This window comes from Cydia pomonella, chromosome 26 (assembly GCF_033807575.1).
Source record: "Cydia pomonella isolate Wapato2018A chromosome 26, ilCydPomo1, whole genome shotgun sequence".
Classification (NCBI taxonomy): domain Eukaryota; kingdom Metazoa; phylum Arthropoda; class Insecta; order Lepidoptera; family Tortricidae; genus Cydia; species Cydia pomonella.
Window position 1 is genome coordinate 346,078 of NC_084728.1, and position 22,272 is coordinate 368,349.

A 22,272-nucleotide genomic window follows, 5' to 3' on the forward strand; every position below is an offset into this window, starting at 1 on the left:
GATGTGAAATAGTTATTTGTGTCCCAAGGAAGGAAAAGTAGGACATTGCATGCCGCGTGTAAATCTTTTTTTGTGGCGGAAAGCGGCAACTTTGTTAAACGCAGCGGGAGCAAAGTTGACGCTTTCCGCCCGGAGGGCTGAAAACCATATTTACTCAAACATTAACGTAGTCATTTAAAATAAAAATAGAAACAATTTGTCTAAGTATATCCATGTCACCAGATGTCATAAGTCAACCGAGTGGAGCCATAATAGCGCCAGATGTCCGGAATCACGGCGCTCATTCGTCACTCTCGTCGCTCGATTATCGCCGAGATGAACAACGTGTGAAAGATGATCGGCTATCTATCATTTATAATTGGAATAGTGAGACCTTGGAGGATTTAAAAACTGGAGACGCCTTGACTGTCATTTTCTGTACAAAACAGTCTGCCGATTTTTGCGGGGGAGGGGCACGTCAAATGTATGGCTATTTCTACGTAACGTACAAATAGCCATGTCAGATAAACGTCAGTCCATACAATACATATGACCATTAGCCGAGCTTTTCGACAGAGGGGTAAGCTCTTAAAGGCGTCTCCAGTTGTTAAATCCTCCAAGAGTGAGACGTGAGACCGTGGAAAATGTAACACTAACTGGTTTTGACAATTTATTGATGCGTTTCACTGGTGAGTTCAATTCATCGCCTGTTTAGCGTTTGTTCAAATGTCGTGAATGTAAGTTAGAAAATGTTTGTTAGTAGTCATTGCATGAGACACAGGAATAGGATACAGGAATAACCTAGCGGCTCTTGTCGCGCTGATAGAGTTAATGGGGATAGACACCCGGTGATATGTTTAGACTCGCCTGAATTAAGTGCAGAACTGCAGATGATGCACGCCACACACGTTTTTTTTTATTTTTGAATGTAAACCAAGTTAGACGACGCGTTAATTGATGCGCTTTTTATTTTTTTATATAATTATATGTAATACTGTTTTACTATTCATAAGTGCTTGTTGCTAGGCCTACATGAATAATAGTACATTACGATACAAGTGCGAAAAATAGGAAATTTGAAACGAGTGGCGATAAATTAAAACACGACCGAAGGGAGTGTTTTAAATCGACACGAGTTGCGAATTACCTATTCGCACATGTATCGTACAACGTTTTACAGTTTCAACAGTTAGTGTTATTTGAGTTTTGCATGTTTTAATATTAATGTTAATTTCTGAGCAACATAATTGTTATTATTCATTAGTGGAAACTGTTTGGCTTATGAATGTGTAATCTGATTAACTATATGTGTTGTTCTTGCCTGTTTGTTTCCCAAAGGTTTAAATAAATAAATAAATAAAATATGGCCCTTTAAATGTTCGACACAGTAACGTAATATGCTACTTCTCGCACTAGTGCTATAAAGTAGCCCCATATGTACTGTAAAGTATATTTGAATTGAATTGAATTTGAATTATTGATTTACTATAAATTTATAAATTAAGGGAATTAGTTTTTGGCAAAAATGTCATTTTTGGTACAAGCTTTTGTCGCTGACTGCACTTTTCATCGAGACAATGCTAAAAACTCCAGACACAATTAGGTTGCGTTTGTTTCATCACAAAGTTCCTATGGCCACCTCCTGTATCTATCATCAGATCAGCGCGATGGTACCATAATATTGCATTGCGCTATGCTCGTGGTTCAATTTTGGAAACTTTCGCTTGCTCGGGTATCAATATTAGCACGAGCTGTAAACAAACTTTGCCTCCGAGTGAAACACAAAATTTTTCACCACACCGACGCGAGGAAAATACTAACTATGTAATACCAAAAAAAACACAAACCAAATCAAATCCAAATGAACGTAATAAAAAAATGATCATTCAAAATCATCATTTAACAGTCAATTCTACCAGCTAACCATAAGCAAACCACTCAAAATTTGCATCTGATTACTTTGCCCCACATGTGGATAAAATGCAACTTTCTCATCAGTGTTTGAACAATCAAGAGGACATTTATCAGTTGGTGTGGTTAAAAATAATTTAGTACAATTCTGATACTGCTAATGTGTATTATAAACATGTTTCTTAGTCAAATCTATTCTTATTCTTACATAATACGCTTTAATGCCATAATTGAAAATCTCCGCTCCTTTACGGGCATACTTACGCAACATCTGTCCGTCTGTCAGTCCGTCTCCATCGCATCCATTAGCCTAATTGAAGACTTCAAACAAAATTAGTTACTTTCCCAAACAACACATTATTGGGACGTAACGTTTAAATTTACGGACATCGTCTGGTTTAGTAGTAAAAGGCGGTTTTAAATAACAAACGACATTTCAGCGCGCGGTTGTTCCATGCGATGAACGCTGCGTCAAACGCGACGCGACTTAATTCACGGGAGTTACAAGCGTCCATAGGCTGCGGTGGCAACTTAACATTCACATCATACCTGTAAAAATAGTTGTAAGTGTAGGAAAAAAAAAAAAAAAAAAAAAATACAGGTCGCACGTTTGTTGCCATCATTGGTATAAAACAAAAACTTCTGCGACACTGCGTCCTGCGACATTTACACGACGAGCGCGACTCTTTTCAAAAGGCAAACTTTAAAAAGTGATACTACTTCTTAGCACGAAAGCTTAATTAAAAAGAAATGAACAAACTCAATTTTCTTTTAGATGTTTCCTTTAAATAAACGTCAAGACTCATTTAAACTTTACCAACAAAAGTTTCCCCCCACGCCGAACTATAGATCGAAAAACGAACACGAACATTGAATTATCGTCAGAAACAGAGGTTGAGGTTAGATTAGACCGATTACATGAAGCTTTGAAGATAACATCTGTGGTGTGTCAATGAATTATGACCTGTATGCCGTGGGTTTTAAAGTATTAATTGAGTAGTTTGGAGAAGCTGTCTCTTTTATAGATCGGTAATGTGAGTAAAGGTTATATTTGAATGTTGGGGTGAGTCCATGTAGCAAGATGAGAGCGGGAAGAGGTATTCTTGAAATTGTTAGAAACTGGGAGAGCAATGGTCATTGAGGGGAAATTAGAAACTGTAAGAAATTGGTCATAATCAGTTTTCGGTTCTGATGTGCCATTTCTGTTGGCACTCTACTCGAAAGTGAAGAATATTGGTCGAACTCGTCTGGCCTGTACCTGCTACAATTCAGGACATTTGCATCAAGCACCTTTGATATAATATAGGCAGTGTAGGTAGGTACGTTATGAAAATGCCTTACATAGTCATATTAATGATGAAAATGGTACCAAAATGTTAAAAGTATTAGTAAAGGAAATGTCCGTAAACCAATACCGCTTAGTACTATGACGTGATCGGTTTTGCGCCAAAGGAAAAATGTTTAAGTTTAACAGAAATTAAGGACAAGTTATAATTTCATCCCGTTTAGTTTAAACGTAGAGTAGACAATCACTTAAATAGTTCTACTACTGAGAAATGAGTGTAAACTGCGTCCTTGCTTATTAAATAAATAAAACTGGTATCCCTGCGTGTTTAATCAACCCTTCTACCGCTATCGCCTCGTTTGTCCCTGGAACCCTCTATCTCGGTATGGCATTGCATTGTGTATGGGTGTATGTCTGTGCGGGTTACCCCGGCTTCGACAGTTCAGCTGTTACGGATTTAGATTAACTTGTTTCGTTATAATTCATTAATAACAGTCCGGTTAATGTAGTTACTAAAAAGAGCATTCAAAACGTTGTACAACTTGTGTTTTAGCGTGTGCAAGACCTTTCTCCCGCTATCGCTTGTCCCTTGCACACTCTATCTCGGCGTGGCATCGCATTGTGTATGGATGTATGTCTGTGCGGGTTAATCCGGCTGTGACAGTTCATAGCTGTTACGGTTTTAGATCTACTTGTTTTGTTCTGAGGCTTCCTGCTGAAATTATTATGACAAATCAAACTTAAGTAACATTATCGAATTTAAACTCTCCTTAGTCATTAAAATGTAATTAGTGTTGAATTAAATTAATTAATATATGTAAGTATGTTAAATTCATGTATTTTTAGTCACGCCTCCATTTTGGTTAGGTCTCCATTTTGAGGCACTAAGAGAGCTGATGATCAGTTCACGTTGACAGAGGACCTAGGTTCTCTAAAACATGTCCCAGTCACAGGTAGACTAAAAATAAATTAATTTACCGTTAAGTAAAATTCTACATATAAAGGCTGTTTTTTTATATCTACTAAAGTTTGCGAAAGTTGGTAAACTAAAGAGAAAAGAAGCGCTGCTGAAAACTGCGAGTAAGAGAGACGGAAAAAAGTGGCTGTGACATAATCGGACAGACAGACGGACATGACGAATCTATAAGGGTTCCGTTTTTTGTCATTTGGCTACGGAACCCTAAAAACACTTGTTTTTGTGTACATTCCCGGTTTACTAGAATTCCATATTCCGTAACGGAACTGGCAACAAGAACGATCATCTCTACAGTTTCAAAGTCTACAAGCTGAGATGTTGACACTCCAATATTTGAGAGCTAAGCTCCCAAACGCGTTCCACAAACATCGAATAGATTAAGTAAACAGTTCTGTTAGTGTATTTAGCACTAAAGTAAACTTTCGTGAACCTTATGGGAAGGAGATAAGGTGTATTTATGGATAGATATGTCTAACGTCGTGTGAGGTGTTAGTAATGGACATGGGAAACGATGATTTAGACTTATTCCGTCGTCAGTAGTTTATGCTGATGAAGAAAGTAAGACAACGGGGTACCAAGTAGCACCGCCCAAAATATCTCTGCTTTGCCAAAAGGTTGACTGGTAGAGAATGCCTCTACATACCTACAATTAATATTAAAATTTTTGCAAGAAACCTTTGGTCTTACACTCGTCCATCGTACAAAATATCCATAAAATGTAATATTCAGTATTTTTTTGAATTTGTAGTCGGGTCTATTCCCGGGCGAGACAAGCGAGTTGAAAAAATCTTTGAATGTCATTTTATTTCTTTCTAATAACTAAACAATGTTTTCTTCAAGTAAAATGAGCTACCTTAGGGTTTTAAGGCCATTTCCGTCCAGGGTCCATGAATAAAATTTTATCCATACTGAACACTGGCAATCCAACAGCCAATACAAAAAGGCGCGAAAACATTTGTGTGGCAGATCTATCTTTCTCGCCTACATTTTTCAAATTTGCCGCCATTTTCTATTGCCATACAAAACTTCTACTCGCTCTATGACTGCCCCCCCCCCAACAAAGCGGCAGCTGACGTCCACGAGGGTTCATAGCACATCACCCATAACATCTTTACGCCCGGGATGCTACTGATCATGGAAATCTGGGTAGGCCCTCTGCTCCCAACTCGCGGGAAATATGAACTTGCAAAGTCGCTAACCACGTCTAGGGATTTAATTTTTGCCCTTGCCTAAATAAATAAAGCATGTAAGTATTCAAAGCCGTTCCAAGTAATGACTTCCATTCATTTATATCACGAACGACTCTTATGTTCACCCTTAAAACGTTTAAAAACAGTCTATTGACCGTCATCCCGTGTAAATAATTGCTATTTTTGCGATTTCTTGTTGCGGGCACTTACGACCCTTTTCCCGTATTTCCAAACCCCCCCCTCACCATTAGGACATTCAATAATAACCGTAACCGTACCTGTAGATTTATACAAATTGTTTTGTATTCACCTGAACACATTTCTACTACAATTTGACCACTAGATTTGTAAGAAATATGTGAATTAAAACAAAAATCATAAATATTTTTTTGTAATAAGTACTTAGTTATTGTCGACTGCACTTGATCCCAGATTATTGTATTATCATTAATGTCATCTGTACTCAAAGCACCTGCAAAGTTTTAAAACGATACGTCCCGTAAGGTTAAAATCCACTTGGAAGACTTTATTACGTTGTTTGTTACAAGTGAAGCGGATACAACTTAATATAAGTGTGTGAAAATAGCATAAAATGTAAGCAAACATATGCTGCATACATTGACATACATTTTTATTACTTACAATTAGTATATATATACTAGTTATAATTACCTGAAGCGCTGGTGGCCTAGCAGTAAGAGCGTGCGACTTGCAATCCGGAGGTCGCAGGTTCAAACCCCGGCTCGTACCAATGAGTTTTTCGGAACTTATGTACGAAATATCATTTGATATTTACCAGTCGCATTTCGGTGAAGGAAAACATCGTGAGGAAACCGGGCTAATGACAACCAGGCCTAGTTTACCCTCTGGGTTGGAAGGTCAGATGGCAGTCGCTTTCGTAAAAACTAGTGCCTACGCCAAATCTTGGGGTTAGTTGTCAAGCGGACCCCAGGCTCCCATGAGCCGTGGCAATATGCCGGGACAACGCGAGGAAGAAGGACTAGTTATAAATACCATCTGTTAATTATTCATATTTTTCATCTTCTTCATTCAGACATTACTTAGGTCACGTCCATGTCATTTAAATTAAACTTCATTTTTCAATATGACTCGTACCTGGATAACCAGTATTATTCAGTGACTGTGAATAGCACTGGCTAAGCTAATTAGGAAAAAAGATCTCCCCGAATAAAGATTGAACGGGAATAACGAGCATTGGAAACTCTTTGTTGACTCAAGCTTAGGGGTGGCTACAAAGAGTTGGAGCTTATGAATTTTTAACTAGAATTTTCGATCAAAAAAAAGAATAATTTCTATCAGTTAGGTTATTTTGTACGTTGTCTAATTATATTGTACTTCCTAGATAAAAAAGATAGATATAAAATCTTTATTCAACCACAACTTACACGCTTTGTGACAGTTGTGACACAAACAATAACAAGTAATAATAAAATTGACAAAAGACAAAGAAAAGGTAACATACAATTTGACACTAATAGCAATAACAATGAATAGAATAGAATAGAATAATATTTATTCAGACAACACATCAATTATTACAAAGAAGATAATACATTAACAACAACAAGAATTAAAAAAGAAACAGTGGAAGTTGAATAGTACAGAACAGATAAGGATGTGACGCTGAAATGGTCTCCACTCAGCATTGCAATGAAGAACATGTCATATTTTTCGTTTAGTAGAGATATTAGTAGAGGGTCGAGTGCTGGTAAACAATAGGCGCTGACTCAGCATGAATGCTGCGGAGACCACAGCGCTAGTCTTCCTACACCATTTTACTCGTACATTTGAGATTCCCGAGGTTTTTACCATACATATACACATGGGATATAATACTGTTATATGAGCAAGATTTAGAAAAATAATCATAATCATAATAATTTATTGCTAAATAATATAAAATTACATGTCAGGGTTACCATAGTTACCTAGTTTACATACCAACATATAGGTTGACTTACTGTTCACCTACTGAAAACCAACTAGGTACCCTTTTTTCTACGTCAAGTAAAACATAATATCGATTTCCCATAGATAATATTCCTGGGACTGAATGAGTATAGCTAGAACCGGGAAATCCCAGTTCAAGGACTAGGTTTGTAGAAAAAACTAGGTTCGCGAGCACACCCGAATTTCCCAGCACTAAACCGGGATTCAAACCCGCTACCGATTTAATTAAGTATATAGGGATTGCAAACCGGATTGATTTTCAATCCGGCCGGATCCGGCCGGATTTTGACCATAACCCGGCCGGATCCGGCCGGACCGGATCCGGTTTGGTATAGGGATATTACAGTTAATTAAATGACATATTTTTCTAGTTTTTTGCGTAATACGTAGTCCTAAATCTAATCTATAATTTGAAGTTAAGAAATAACTTCTTAATAACAATAAAATAGAACTTAGTAGTAAAAAGTGTGACACTGTCAATATCACTTTAAAAACAAAATATGAAATCGGTCATTTATTATATTTAACAATTCACAAGTGTTTTCGTAACTGTTCTTTGATTGAATTCTTTGTAACGTGTAAAAAATATTATCCATTCTAGTATAAGAAAATAAGAAATTTTACTATTAACCAAAATTATATTAAATTTGCCCTCATTTTTTTGCCCGAGAAAGTAGTAGACTGTATGATTTAAAAAAATGAACTTTTTCTTAATTTATAGAAAATTATATCGGACAAATTATAGGGAATGGAACACAACACGACAATCTCATGCGAAAAATAATAGAGTGTAGGATTGAAATCCATCGCGGAAAGGAACTCCCTAAGAAAACTTACATGGATCAAATAAAGAATTGGTTAGACGTAGAGTAGCATGTACCAGGAGATGAAGGAAATTGCATAAGATTGGATGAAATTGTAAATACAAAAGATTCTCTCTTAAATTTGAATAGAAATATATACATAATCGGAGTAAACTAAAGATTATCAATGTTATCATATATTCATTCACACATATAACACATATTATTACCCAACTCTAGTCGATTGAGTACCGCCGACTTAATCCTGCTCATTTGTTTACTTTTAATATCCTATCACAACATTAACCTTCTCTTGAGCATAAATTACAAATGCCTTCCAAGGCATCTCCATCCTTTAATTTTTCCTTCTATTACAATATTTATGTAATCGTCATATCGTGTCACCAACATGAAAGGCATCTTCTGTTCCCAGTCATCGTCATAATAAATATATTTTTATTTAACTAAATTTAAATAAAATCTTTCGTTTTTTGCTCTGTTAAACTTCATACCTCTCATTCGTCGCCTTTTCCTCATCTAAAACGCACAGTGCGTGCTGTATATAGGCGTTTTTTTATTTTACCGGATCCGGTGATTTTAGACCGGATCCGGTAGCTCCTGAAAAGTGCCGGATCCGGCCGGATTACCGGATCCGCCGGACCGGATTGCAATCCCTATAAGTATATCAAACGAGTCCGGGCATTTGACGGCGCAGTTTAGGGTACATTCCTTTTTTCATTAACCCGGATTACCATTTAGCCTCCACCGGCCAATGTAGGGGTGAACTTGGCACCAGTGGAAAATGTTACAGATTACTTGCTACGGTCCTTTGGGGTTACTTCGAAGCGGGGTGATGATCGAAAAAGATCTTATTTCATGCAGGTATACTGAAGGACAAATATTGTTTCCGCGGGAGTTACGGATTGTGAAAAAAAGCTGTAACTCCCGAGGGAGTTATAGTATAAAGACTCATTATAATCTGTATAAAACGCTTAATGTAACTAACGTATTAATTTGATAATGCTTAATACTGTATCAGTACAGGCAACAGGAATGGGATGGTATAAAATAAACAAATCCAGTAAGACAAGAATTTTACCATCAGTTTATAATAGCTGGCAACATTTTACTATAAACAAGAGCCAAAGAGCTGCTTAAGTTTAATTTTTCATTGATATTCGTTATTTTGAAAATGAATGGCGCCATACATCCCATGACTGGAGCAAAAAACCACAGTTTTAATTGGTTAATAATATTGAAACCAACTGCAGTAGCTCTCATAAATAATAAACGACGAATTGGACATTTAACTTTTAAAGCGTAAAACAGTAGAAATTTTACAGGTGTCGGTGAAATATCAAAAATACTCCAAATTTTCTCTTAAATGTCCCATGATTGGTACCGTTAACATATGTGATATTTTTTGAGAAGATGAGAAGGGGTATAGTAAGTTAACCTTAAAAGGTAGACATACATATACTCTATCAGGGGGGATAAGGCGGTAGGGACAGGTGGAACAGGGGACTTTGTGGACCATTGTAAGAGAGACAATTCCACCATGTATGTAGTAATGCTGGTGTAGTCTGAATCCGAACGATGTCACGAATATTCGCATACGCATATACGAATATTCGCTTCATTTTAAACATTCGTTTCGACATTTGCATTCGCATCAAATGAAGTGAATGTTTTGCGAATGCAAATGTGCGCAGGTCGTGTCCTGTCTCGTCGACTCAAGTGCGCGCAATCGGTTTTCAAGTAATGCACTTTGACCAGTAGACAGCATTTATTACATCCCGTTTTAAGGAATGATAATAACAACTACATATTCCCTGAAATTCGTATTCGCATTCGGACATTCGCATCCTGAACATTCGGATTCGCATTCGCGAATATGAAAGATGCCACATTCGTTACATCCCTGATACGGAGTCTGTGAATGGTAGTTAATAGCAATTACCTATAAAGACACTTTATTCTGGTTTTTGGAGATAGGCACAGCATCACAGCAGATAGCGAGGTCGTTTCCTAACCCGAGCAACCCGACGGGTCATTAGCGGTAATGCGGCGTTAAAAAACGGAGATTGCATTATCCTGTGGAAGCGGAAGGTGTAGCTTATGGAAAATGTGTCTCGGTGTTTTACTCGTCGCAAAGGCCTATTCTACATGTTTTATAACATTGCTAGGCACTCGCCTCGGCTTCGCACGGGTAAAACTTAACAAATTATACACCTTATTCTTCGACAATGAGTCTATTGATAGTTGAATACTGCATAAAAATCAGTTCAGACGTTTTTCAGTTTATCAAAAACATGTAGACATACAGACAGACACGGCGGGCGACTTTGTTTTATAACGTGAAGTGATATTTAGGTATCGAAAAATTGCTTAGCGGCTGTCGGAAAAATGTGTTTTTTTTAGAAACCGAAGAATCGGTTATGCTATTGTTTCGGTTGAAACATGATTTGCCGAAAGCGAAACTTTTACACTAATCCCAGACCGGTCTCAACAAACATCAAAATTTGTCATATTTTTTTTAAACTTTACATTATTGCCCCAACAATATCTGTCATATTTTTTTAAACTTTACATTATATTTTATATTTTATGTAATTTATATGACAATATTTTAATTTTTTGTTGTTTTCTTTGTTTATGTATATAGATCTTGTCCGAAATAAATGCTTTTTTTTATTATTGCTCCAACAATATATGATATATTTGTTTTAAACTTCACATTATTTATCTTTTCTATTGAACTCCACTTTACCAATTCAGCGACTGAGAGAAATGTAAATCCTTAAACCTTATTACACTGACATACATACGCTGGCGTGTGTGCGTAACTTACTTTCATTGCATCTCGCTCGTACCGGCATATTAGACATTAGCGAATATGTCCGTGTCAAAGTCGTGGTAGCCGTACGGCCCTATTTGTGACAGAGCTAATATTCGTACCAAAATTATATCCAATTCCCTATCCTCATCCTAAATTCGTGAAATTGTTTCTAGCTTCAAACGAAAATACTAGGTATCAAGTCTCAGTCACATCTTATACCCGGAATAAATTACCCATAGCTGCCGCGGGATAAATTACATTATTGGATATTCTCGATCTTCTTGTTTTATTTTATTACGACTATTACGAGTAACATATAAGAAGGAAAGAACATTGCCCTCTTTATTAAGACATCTTGTACGATTGAACTTTTGACATTTCAGAGGCAATACTAGCTGTGTCCATTCTCAGGTTTGAGAATTTTAGGTTATCGCTATACATATACCTATCGTTATCGGTATATATACTTATCGCTACTGTGCTGTAATTAATGCTTATAGACAGAGGGTGACAATAGGCGGTCTTATCGCTAAAGAGCAACCTCTTCCAGACAACCTTCGGCGGAGGGGATATAAAGCATTTAATCAAAAAAACGATATAAAGCCTGCTTTCATACATGCAATTAAAGTACACAAGTAAGAGGAGCTGGCTGTGGATTTTCGTACTAGATTTTTTTTGCTGGACTAGACTCGAAAAGTTGGCTGCACATCACATAATTGAACTTTTATTTTATTAAGGATCTTTTCCGATGACATTGCAAAAATTGCTGGCCCAAAGTGGACTCTAACAGCACAAGACCGATCAAACTGGCTCTCTCTGGAGGAGGCCTTTACCCGAGAAGGGGTTCTTGCTTCATAGCGTAGGAATATTCTTAGAGTTATTTAAAAAAAAAAAATCAATTTAAATTTTTTTTGTGAATATAAGTAAATTGTTGACTACTTATCATAATTACGAGATATTCCCTTCCAATTTTTCCGAATCATGTTGACACTGTAACTAGTTAACTACTTGCAAGAAATAAAAGGCTTTTTTATTTTATTTTATTTTATTTATTTAAGGATCTTTTGGTTGTCGAGAAAAGCGCTACCTATACATTTCTCGGCCAGGTTAGGAATTACCTGACTCGAGCTACTAAACGGCCTAGCTTCTCTCGCTCGTCTGTATGAATGCTCCGCTTTTCTTTACTAATTAAATCATGTTTTTCAAACTCAACTCTTGTGTTCATAATTGTAGGTTAATAAGTGTTTAGCTAACTCCGTATAAAAAGACGAGCCTTTTTAAACCCCGACCCCAAAAAGAGGGGCGTTATAAGTCTGTCCACTATGTTTGTGTCTGTCTGTGGCACCGTAGCCTTTAAACGGATGCACCGATTTTCATGCGTATTTTTTTTCAATTTCAAAGCAGGCTTCCTAGCGGTGGTTCTTAGATGTTTCATCAAAATCGGTTAATGCGATTAATCCATTGCGGTGGGGATTTTAAATATTTAATTTATTATTCATTTCTCAACTCTCAATATTTCTTAATCCTTAAAGGCATGAATTAAAAATAATCTTGGCTCCCGGGAGCGTCAAGTTACAGCTAATCACCTTACTTTCTAATAACTTTGGTTACCCCTTTTCCACCAAAGATTTCAAAAGTAAAGATAGGCCGGTTCATATAATTCCGACCGAAAATTCTCGTTTGGTGTGCCTCGGTGGAATGCTACAAAGCGATTGGTTGATGAGTTCGCATCACGCACGCGATTGGTCGCAACTAGTTGTGTTGGACTGCACGCTGTCATGACACTGCTGTGCTGGCACCATTCGTGCATAGAAGAAGAGGAACCAATAAAACACATTCTTCTAGACTGCAAACAGGTAGAAGTATACAGTAGCAAATACCTAGGGACTCCGTGCACACTAAAAGAGGCAGTTAGCAAACTGAAGACACTGCTAGGCTTCGTGGAGGAGCTGGGGTAGTTATAGTAGCGCTACCTCGTTTCATGCGAAATAGGCACAATGGTGGTCGACTTGCGGAAATTACCCAGAAGCACTAACTAACTAACTGACTAAGCCCTGTCTTTACGAAGTAATGCATAAGTCAATGTTTTCCAGAACGTATCTACATTAAAGCCGGTTAACTTGACGTTATATTAATAACAAAAATTTCCGCGAGAGACAGACATATTAAATATATTCGCTGGTCCGCCAACGCGAGCTCCCGATGAGGTAATCAATACGGAGTGAAACATGTCGAGCTATTTTCGACTTAAAATATCTACGACCCGTTTTAATATATTTAATATCGTAAGCGCATTGTAATATGCTTACTTGAAAAATAAACTATCTCTATTTGGTATTTTTGCGAAGAAAACCGGCAAGTCAAAAACTTTATTAATACCTATATGTTAAGGTTATACGCCATTGTTGTAGACATGTAATAGGTAGCAAAACGAGCAGACGAGCCACCTGATGGGAAGCAGTCATCGCCGCCCATGGACATAAGCAACAAACATCGGAGGAGCCACTTATGCGTTGCCAACCTTTCAGTACCCTACAGGTATTAACTTCTTAAAGAATCCCATCATAAAATATCTTTAGGTATATACATATTAGAACCTTCTACTTCTTAAATTTTTCATGACTTATCGTCTTCGAAAAATGTACACTAGACCCTACTCATAGTGTTGTGTTCCTGCCGGTGAGTAAGGTTGCCAGAGCTCAACGAGGGTGGGAGGGGGTTAGGGTCGGCAACGCGCATGTAACTCCTCTGGAGTTGCAGGCGTACATAGGCTACGGATACTGCTTACCATCAGGCAGGCCGTATGCTTGTTTGCCACCGACGTAGTATAAAAAAAATATAATTTGTATCCGAATCGTTAACTTTTGTAATGACCAAAGGAAAGTGCTGTGGAAGTGGTGTGGTATGCTTGTTTGCCACCGTCGTGGTATAAAGTCTCTGTATATATAATATTGCAAATAGTCTGCAAATGTCTAACTTTAATAAGTCTTACGGCCCGTTACGAAGAATGAGATACGATAACGATAAGTTCTGGTTTAGATAAGTTCTCATTTAAATATCGTTTATACAAAAGGAAAGGAAAAAAAAGGAGGGTAGGCATAGAAACACGAGTACACATCAGCTGATAAAAATTATTAAATAGTAAATATTTTGGCCTTAAATCAAAATTAACTTAATGTTTAGTTGATATTTTCTACCTACCAGCAGTTCTCTTTGCTAAATTCACTTTTAATAAGGTTGACACTGTTTACTGTCCTAAATCACCTTCACTGCACTTTAAACTGACAATGGAGTCCATCAAGCAGTCCGTGGCTGAGATGTCTGCGATCTTCAGCGCAAGGATGGCGGAGTTCCAGGGACAAATAGATAAGGCTACTCCGGGGAGTCCCACCATCTCTTCTGTTGCTGCGCAGTTTGAGGCTTTCCGATCATTTATAATGAAATCCTTGGAGACACTTCAGCAACAAGTGGAGTTCCTCAGCCATCAAGTCGACAGCCTGGAGATGCGGTCGAGGCGTAAGATTCTCCTCTTTCATGGTGTTGCTGAGGAAGATGGTGAGGATACTTCGGCGTGAGTTGTGGGATTGCTGAGGACCCATTTGAAGAGCGAGCTCACAACTGATGACATATCCCGGAGTCACCGTATGGGGCGTCCTCGTAAGAACCTGACCAGATGTGTGTTAGTGAAGTTCCGCGACATTTCTCATCGCAACGACGTATGGTTTAGCAAAACCGCCTTGAAAGGAACGGGCGTGATAGTGTCAGAATTTTTGACCAAACCACGGCACGACGTCTTCATGGCTGCCCGTGAACGTCTCGGCGTTCGTAACTGTTTTACACGGGACGGCAGTGTTTACGTTCAAGTTAAGGAAGGGGAACGCCGCTGCGTGTCATCACTCGCTGATCTCGACTCCATCAAGCCTGCGCCGGCGTCTCAACCCGCTGTAAGTACAGCTGTTGAATCAGGCCCGACTGCTAGCAAGCCAGACAGAAGGGTGAAGCGTCAGGGAGCTATCAAACCCCGTGTTTAAAACTAGTTTTATTATTGTGTTGTTAGTTGTAGTGTAAGTTGCTTGTCTCTCAATTTGACTCTTGTTTTTGACCGTGTAATATCTTGTGCGAATTTCTTTTTTACCCTCTTCTTACTTTAATATTTTTTGCAACTTCACATCTGTCGGTTAATATTTTATTGTGTCAATTTCTTGTATACTTGTTCGCTTGGCACTGACAGGTAGTGAAAAATTGTCACAAGTGACACTTGACATGTATTAGTGTTGCCACTTTGTAAATTGCGTTTCGTTGCTTACTTTAATTTTTTATTGTATATTCAGTTACTGCTGGCGGGTAGTTGGAAATTGTTTTAGTGCATTTCTTAGTCTTAGTAGTTTTTATATTTATTGTAGTTTGATAATACTTATTCATTTCTATATATATATATATATTTATCCGTAAATGGCAAACTTTAATGATTCTGACGAAAATAGTGATTTTGTTTCTGCTTCCTCTGATTGTGATGATAGCTTTCATAGTCTCCCTCCCTCTCTTCATGACTTACTTGACCTACAACTTTCTGACGTTCCCAAAAATTTTAATGTCGCGCATATAAATGCCCAAAGTATCCCCGCCCACTTTAATGATTTTTTATTAACTTTTGAACTAAGTCGTATTGACGCCATTTTGATCTCCGAGACTTGGCTCAAGCCTTGCCTCCCTTCTACCTCTTATTCGTTGCCCGGTTTTTGTTTAATACGTAATGATCGCTCTGGCAGGGGAGGTGGGGGTGTTGCTATTTATCTCCGTTCTCATATCCCGTATTCCATTTTAAGTATGTCTACTCAATCCCCTTCTTCTGACACCGCAGAGTATTTATTTCTAGAGTTTAGCCTATCTCACTCTAAAGTCCTTTTAGGGGTATTTTATTCTCCCTCCCTTCAAGTTAATTACTTTGGGTCTTTTGAAAAGCTTCTCGAGGATTTAATGCCATCATATACACATCATATAATTATGGGGGATTTTAATACATGTCTTCTAAAAAATGACTCTCGCTCCAAGTCTCTTAAATCTCTTTCTGAAGCCTGCAATATGTTCATCCTGCCATCCGGTCCCACACACTTTTTTCCTAACTGTTCTCCGTCGCTTCTCGACCTCACTTTTGTCTCATCTCTAGATCATGTTGCAAGGTATGTCCAATACTCTGCGGACGCCTTTTCATATCATCATCTGCTTTTTTTGTCTTATAAAATCCGTCCACCTAAGGCCAAACCTAAAATACTCTTTCAGCGCAATTTTAGTCGGATGAATGTTGAAAAGCTTCGTGAGGATGCCTCGAAGTTCGACTGGACTGGAGTGGTGTGTTTGAGGCTGTTTCTGTAGATGAGAAGGTATCGCTCTTTAACTCTGCTCTAACTCATCTCTACGATGTTCACGCTCCTATACGCCCGGTAAAAATTAAGCACCTTCCTGCTCCCTGGCTTACTGCGGACATTAAGTTATTAATAGCAAAAAAGAATTTGGCTAAATCTAAATTTAAGTCATACCCTTCAGATAAAAACAAGGCTAGGTACCATGCTTTGCGGAATCGTTGCAGTACAATATGCCGAGATGCTCAGAGGCGACACATTCACAATTCCGTGGAAAATGGTAACCCCGCCAAAGTTTGGAAGTTTCTAAAGTCACTTGGAGTTGGGAAGCAACCTCAAAACTCAGTCGATCATAGCGTTGACCTTGACCAGCTTAACCTGCACTTCTCTTCTTTTGCCTCCTTTTCTGGGTCAGTTAAGTTGGACACCCTTAACTTTCTTTCAAATATCCCAACTCCTGACTATCCCCCTTTCTCTCTTGCTCAATTTACTGACAGTGACGTTAAGAAGAACGTAATAGCCATCTCGTCTAATGCCGTTGGAGTCGATAACCTGAGCCGAAACATGATCCTTCCTCTCATTGACGTCATAGCTCCTATTATCACCTGTATCCTCAATAGCTCCATTTCTTCTAATGTTTTCCCATCGCTTTGGAAAGATGCCGACGTTATTCCTTTGCCTAAAAAGTCCAGTCCCTCCTCCTTCTCAGACTACCGTCCTATTTCCATTCTTCCTTTCCTCTCAAAAGTTCTAGAGCGTCTAGTACATCAGCAGTTTACTTCTTTTTTGAACAGACATGCGCTCATGAACCCATACCAATCCGGTTTCCGTTCAGGCCACAGCACAACTACCGCTCTTGTAAAAATTACTGATGATATCCGGGCTGGTATGGATAATCGTAAGATCACGGTATTATCGCTTTTGGATTTCAGTAATGCTTTCAACACGGTTGACTTCGATATCTTGCTAGGCATATTGCGTTCACTTAATGTATCTCCTGCGGTAGTTGACTGGTTTCGCAGTTATTTAGTAGGGCGTCGGCAGCGTATAAAGGTGGATTCCTCTCGATCTTCGTGGTGCAACACGCTTGCTGGTGTCCCACAGGGCGGCGTGCTGTCTCCTCTTCTTTTCTCTATCTTTATAAACTCTATCACTTCCAATATTTTGTCCTCCTACCACCTTTACGCTGATGACCTTCAAATATACTCTCAGGGCTCTGTTGCCGATCTACCACAGACTATCTGCGCCATGAACACTGACTTGGAGAGCATCTTAGATTGGAGTAAGCGTTACGGTCTCAAGGTAAACCCTACTAAAACTCAGGTTATGGTAGTAGGTAGCTCAAAGCTTACTGCCCGGATTGATTTTGGCTCTCTACCTGCCATTGTGTTTGACGGTATTCAGATTCCCTTCTCTGTCCAGGTAAGGAATCTGGGTGTCATGATGGACCAGAGTCTCTCTTGGGCACCTCAGGTGAGTGAGGTTAGTAGGAGGATGTTTGCTGCAATTGCATCGCTCCGCAGACTTCGAAATTTCTTGCCTTACGCCACTAAAATTGCGCTAGCTCAATCTCTCTTACTGCCCATATTAGATTATGCTGACATTTGCTATCTTGACCTTACGCAGGATCAGCTGAATAAGCTTGAGCGCCTCCAGAATCTCTGTATAAGGTTTATATTTGGCTTGCGCAAATATGACCATGTGTCTCAGTTTCGTTCTCAGCTCAAGTGGCTTCCTATTCGTCTTCGCCGTGACTCTCATGTTCTTGCCCTCCTATATGGCATTCTCTTTAACCCCGCTACACCACCTTATCTCAAAGAGCGTTTCAAGTATCTCTCTTCTATCAGATGTTCTCAGACTCATATTCTTGCTCCTCCCTTATCTACTTCAAAATTTTATAATAGCTCTTTTACCTTCCGGGCTGTTCGGTTATGGAATGCTCTGCCAGTAGAATTAAGATTAGCTAAATCTCTCCCCATTTTCAAAAATCAGCTGAAACTATACTTTCTATCTCTACCTTAAGTTGCCATTTATATATTTTATATGTGTAAGTATAAATATATATATATTGTATTATATTATATTGTATATTTATTAGTATATTAGGTATTGTTTTAATACTTATATAAGTAGTATGTGTGTTTGTATTTAATAGTCTCCATATTTAGCTCCTTGCACTACCTGTTGACTTTTGTATGAGTTCGAAATTTCCTGCTACCTAAAGGTTGTCTGGAAGAGATCGCTTTTTAGCGATAAGACCGCCTGTTGTTACCTGGTTCTATTTTCCTTTAAAATTCATTTGTAGTTTTACATGTATGTAAAATGTATAATTGTTGGTGCAATAAAGAATATTTACTTACTTACTTACATCGTATAATTGACTTTGACGTTACAAATATCGTAGATAAATCTTATTGGGATCACAGGGGATTAAAAATTTCGTTTATGTATCGATCTTTTAAAGATCTTTCCAAGATCTTAAACGTGTCTTAATCATTCTTCGAATCAGGCCGTTAATCCTTATCTGCCTGAATTGAAGTAATCTCCATAATAATAGGCAAGCCGGAGCCTTATAGTCGAGTTACAGCTAATCACTCCACTGTCTATTAACTCATCTCGGGATTACCTCTTTTGATCTTAAGAGTCGCAGGTTACTTTGCCGACAGAGGGTTGAGATAAATAATTTAGTGTATATAACCGCTAACTTAAACTAGATGTAGGTTTTAGTACTATAAAACAGTACCCCTAGTGTGAATTTGATCGACATCATAACGTGACGAACGCGTTTGCGTTAAGTCTCATTTTGTATAGGATTTTGAGTTTCCAAAACGTCCCGCTTGGCGCGCTCTTTCTAAATCCAATACAAAATGAGACTAAACGCAAACGCGTACGTCACGTTTCGAAATCGAATTTATTTACACTAGGGGTACTGTTCTGTATGATTTTTTAAATTTAGTCTTAACTACTAGAGCATAACTAAATTTAGATTTTTTTTTAGCGATGTATTTCGTACATCAAGGTCACTTGTGACAGTTGTGACGTCGCGTCATTAAATACGACGTTTTGAATTAAAACAAAGTAGTGGATACATTGCTTGCTGAATGATTTTATATGGAAAAATAAATGTCGTCTGTTTTTCATTGCTTGCCTTCTTTGTGATGCTAAAAAACGGATTTAACTCATCTCTGGATTAGCGACTACCCCTTTTGATCTGTAAGAGTCACAGATTACTTTGCCGACAGCGGGTTGAGAGGAATATATTATCTTTTTTATTTAACTTTTTTATTAGGCAATAAAAAATCTAAGATGATGACTAACATGGTTGTAAGGCTTTGAAATAGTTTTACAATTTTAAATTTCAGTACTTCAACTCAGGTATTGTTTTAATACTTATATAAGTAGTATGTGTGTTTGTATTTAATAGTCTCCATATTTAGCTCCTTGCACTACCTGTTGACTTTTGTATGAGTTCGAAATTTCCTGCTACCTAAAGGTTGTCTGGAAGAGATCGCTTTTTAGCGATAAGACCGCCTGTTGTTACCTGGTTCTATTTTCCTTTAAAAATCATTTGTAGTTTTACATGTATGTAAAATGTATAATTGTTGGTGCAATAAAGAATATTTACTTACTTACTTACCTACTCATCTCATCTGTAAGCTGTGCCACCCAGCCTCGATTAAGCCCCCTTTGTTTTTACTTAATGAACACATCACAACTATAGACGTCTGCAGGTAAAGGATTACCGATCAAACGGACGAGCGCAAATGAGGCCGCGTGAGTGTAAATGTGGTATATTATGATTCAGGCAATCTTCTTCTTCCTCGCGTTGTCCTGGCATTTTGCCACGGCTCATGGGAGCCTCGGGTCCATTTGACAACTAATCCCAAGATTTGGCGTAGGCACTAGTTTTTACGAAAGCGACTGCCATCTGACCTTTCAACCCAGAGGCCTCGTTGGGATTAGTCCGGTTTCCTCACGATGTTTTTCCTCACCGAAAAGCGACTGGTAAATATCAAATGATATTTCGTACATAAGTTCCGAAAAACTCATTGGTACGAGCCGGGGTTTGAACCCGCGACCTCCGGAGTGCAAGTCGCACGCTCTTACCGCCAGGCCACCAGCGCTTTATGATTCAGGCAATCATGGTGTAGAAAGGGCAACGTGTTATAGTGCCAGTACCTTTCCTTTTTTTTTCTACTGGTTTTTGTCGATTTTATGCGTCCCATGCACACGTAATTCCAATATCGGTATATCTCGTCACAAAATGCGATATTTTCCGGGCTAGAAGAATCTAGAAGGTGGTCGCGATGGCGATCTAGAAGTCTAATGTGGGCTGTACACACTCGTCGAGACACCCCGAGACAGGCCGAGAACGAGTGTATACATTGCTCCCTTCTCGTCTCGCGGTTCTCCGATTAAATCGGAGCGTCGACAAGTCTAGAAAGATAGGAAATAGTTATTTACGATACAGGTGCGAAAAATAGGAAATTCGTAACGAGTGGCGATAAATTGATAAATTTAAATTTAAAAAATTACAATAATTAAATTTTAAATAGACACGAGTTGCGAATTACCTATTCGCACATGTATCGTACATACAACGTTTTACAGTACAAATGACCCTTTAAATTTTCGACATAGTTACATAATGTGCTAATTTATGCACTACTGCAAATCATTTTCCTATATTGTTAAAACAAAAGTGACAAGTACAATTGCCTCCACTGATGACCTCACTGTTTTCTAAGCTGTGCCACCCAAACTTGAGTCGTGAATATTGAATTAAATGCAATTAGTAACCGGAGTCGAAGGATAATGCAATGTGATGCACCGCTGCACCCGCCTTTGAAGCTTAATTAAATGCGGGGCAAAGGACCGCGGGCTCCTAAGGACGCAACCGGGAAGCGCTGGCGAAAAGGGGTGTATTCCCATCTGTCCCCGCTTCACGTGACCTGCGCCATTCATGAAGCGGGGACAGGTGGGAATAATAATTGTCATCTATTCCTGGCGGGGATAAATAGAAATACACCCAAAAAGGAGGTCAATTATCTTGGTAATATCTTGTAGAACTTAGTGCACAAAAATAACTGACACATCTTATTCATAAAGCTAAAAGCTAATTATTTATATTGTTGAGCACTTTAGAGACTTATTGTCCATTGCCCATACAAACGTAGTCCCAATTTTCCTCCAATAGTCTTTCCCTGGATATTGAATAGATGTTTTTTACAATTTTTAATTACATTAACCATAGCTACACCCGTCCGTTTGATCGTTTTAAAATAGTTTTGAAAAAATTGGATAAATTTATTTTCGCTCCTAACTTTTATAATAAAAATATAAAAAAAAAACAAACGAAGGGGCTATAGTAAATAAACATATAAATTAATAAAATTATTTTCCACAGTGACACAACCAGAGAGGGAAATGGCAACTACATTTGTCCGGTCGTCAATGGGTCGTCCCCTTTCCTCTTAATAGTTATTTGCCCACTCTAGGAAAAATCGCGTTACTAAAAATAAGTATTTTGTGCAAGAGTTGCATAACAAGGGTTATGTAGGCAGCGGTTGTTTATTTTTAATTGTGACTTCTAGACAAAGATCTACAAACCAATATTTACTTTATTTTATTTAAAGGTAATTCAAGGGCCTGTCTTTACAAAACTCACCTTCATTTTGTTTTGTAACTTCGGCCCTTGAATTTTAAGACGTAATCATGTACCGTTGCGAACAAGACAACATCAAACACTTAAACTTACCTATAAATAAACACAAAGTAAATATTAGTTTGTAGATCTTTGTCTAGAAGCCAGAATTTAAAAGAAAACAACAGTTGCATAATATTGTATAAATATTCCTAACAACACTGCTGTTAGGATCCTATAGACAGATATGAAGTTGATTTCGATCTCCTTGACAGTCATTTAATGAACAAATAAGAGTGCTAGAGTAGAAAAAA

At 38.1% G+C, this 22,272-nt stretch overlaps 1 protein-coding gene and 1 pseudogene across 1 annotated transcript in view; one reads left to right on the forward strand and one right to left on the reverse strand.

Annotated features, from left to right (window-relative positions):
• The window catches only part of LOC133532227 (netrin receptor DCC), a 190,799-nt gene that overhangs the window by 132,592 nt on the left and 35,935 nt on the right, over positions 1 to 22,272 (reverse strand). The window lies entirely within an intron of this gene.
• Positions 14,088 to 14,985, forward strand: LOC133531832 (uncharacterized; annotated as a pseudogene).